The sequence below is a fragment of the Saccopteryx bilineata genome, chromosome 4 (assembly GCF_036850765.1).
Source record: "Saccopteryx bilineata isolate mSacBil1 chromosome 4, mSacBil1_pri_phased_curated, whole genome shotgun sequence".
NCBI classification, from domain to species: domain Eukaryota; kingdom Metazoa; phylum Chordata; class Mammalia; order Chiroptera; family Emballonuridae; genus Saccopteryx; species Saccopteryx bilineata.
The window spans coordinates 169479887-169482062 of NC_089493.1; the positions used below are offsets into that span (position 1 = coordinate 169479887).

At 44.8% G+C, this 2176-nt stretch overlaps 1 non-coding gene across 1 annotated transcript; it reads right to left on the bottom strand.

Annotated features, from left to right (window-relative positions):
• Positions 1–588: 588 nt before the first annotated feature.
• Positions 589–664, bottom strand: TRNAS-GGA (transfer RNA serine (anticodon GGA)). Its single transcript has one exon. It is a non-coding gene; the product is annotated as a tRNA-Ser (tRNA).
• Between the last annotated feature and the right edge of the window lie 1512 nt (positions 665–2176).

Here is a 2176-nt window from a genome sequence, read left to right on the forward strand (position 1 = left end):
TTACCTAGTTAAATTCATCGCCTCTATTATCTATTCCTGGTATCTCATTCCACTTAAACATAAGGTGCACGTTCTAAGCAGTGAGTTTCTGAAACAATTCTGAGACTTAATCAGAAGATAAAGTTAAACAAGGCAGCACAGTTTGGCCATCAAGTTTAAGGGCACTGGTACCAGGGTAGTGACTTGAGGAACATCACTTGATGCCTCTTCTAGGAAGGTGCATGCATCTCCCAGATGATGATGATGATGATGATGTTGATAATGATGTTGATGTTGGTGATAGTGATGATTTTTTTTTTTTTGTATTTTTCTGAAGCTGGAAACAGGGAGAGACAGTCAGACAGACTCCCGCATGCGCCCGACCAGGATCCACCCGGCACGCCCACCAGGGGGCCAGGCTCTGCCCCTCTGGGGCATCACTCTGTTGCGACCAGAGCCATTCTAGTGCCTGGGGCAGAGGCCACAGAGCCATCCCCAGCGCCCGGGCCATCTTTGCTCCAATGGAGCCTCGGCTGCGGGAGGGGAAGAGAGAGACAGAGAGGAAGGAGAGGGGGAGGGGTGGAGAAGCAGATGGGTGCTTCTCCTGTGTGCCCTGGCCGGGAATCGAACCCAGGACTTCTGCACTCCAGGCCGACGCTCTACCACTGAGCCAACCGGCCAGGGCGATGATGATGATTTTGATGATAAAGATGATGAAGATGATGATGATGTTGATGCTGTTGATGCTGCTGATGAGGATTGGATGCTAACAGTTCACAGCTGCCCTTTTTCTAGAAAATTGCCTGACCCCAGCCCCTGGCTGCGGCCACTGGCTGACTGAAGGACCATATACACATCCAGCCCCTCTGTGTCATTATTCATACTCCAGGATTCTCACAGTCACATGCTGCTCTCACTTCCTCAGGGAAGCACTCGCACGAGAAGACCCATCTCAGGCTCCGCTTTGAGCAAACCCGGTCTAAGACATTTGACATTATTTGTAAAATAGGCTGGTTGTAAGAATTAAATGTTAATATAAGTTATAGATAAGTAAAAATCAGGTGATATAATTAAATAAAAATATATAATGTAAGTTAATATAAGCAAACCACTTAGAACATAGCACATAGCAAGTGTTAAATAAGTCTTTATTCTTATTAATGTTATATCACTTCTTCAAATATCTTAAGAATCTCCCTGCTCCTCTCTCATCCCACAACCACTGCTCTAGGCTAGACGTTCTTCACTCCTTATTTTGATACAATAGTGGTCCCCTTATCTGATTTACTCTCCCTCTTTCCTCCCCCTTTCCTCCCTCCTACAAATATTTGAGTGCTCACTGTATCCCAGGCACTGTTCTAGTAGTGAGTTACAGCAAGTTCTCTAACTGAGCCTTAGTTTACTCATTTGGAAAAATGGGGCCACTGTAAATCTAACTACATAGGGTAGTAGGGAGGTATTAAATGAGAAAATGCTCATAAAGCTCATGCTTTGTAAGAACTCTATAACTTCTGCCTCCCCCCCCCCCACCTGCTAATCATTTCCTATCCTAATACAGATAGCAGACACCCCCGAGGGGTGTTACTTACTGGTCCTGAACTCCATTTGACAGATATGTTATTCCTTTAAAGGGCAGGAACAGAGCTTCTCCAATAACTATAACCTTGCTTTTCCTAATAAAAGGATTGTGATTCCTTAATATGTTATTGTAATGTACGTGCTGCAAAATACATCTTGTCAAACTGTGAATGGATATTAAATGATATGACATGCACTGCCATCCAGGAGTCACCTTGAGCAGGTGAGCAGGCTCCTTTATGTCAGTAGTGCACATGCCCCCTCCCACAGGTGCCTGCTCACATTCATGAGGCTGAACACTGAGGGCGAGCCGAGATAGCGATGTGAACTCAAGAATAAAGAGAAATTTGAACCCAGTTACATAAACAGTCTTTTCTGTTCCCTTGATCTTTGTGTGGGGAAAAAAGCGTTTCATCTTGCCTCTTTCAGTTCAAGTTCAGGGTTTTGGTTTCCTGGGCTTCTTTTGAGGTCTGCCATAGTTTAAATGAATAATACAGGAAATAAGCCTAGTGTCTCCTGGATTCCAGCAGAAAGCAGTAGAATGCATTAGCACTCTGCTTGACGAATTTGCTGTGTTGGTGGTTGGGGATCAGGTCTTATCCCTGGTGAAGTACATGCA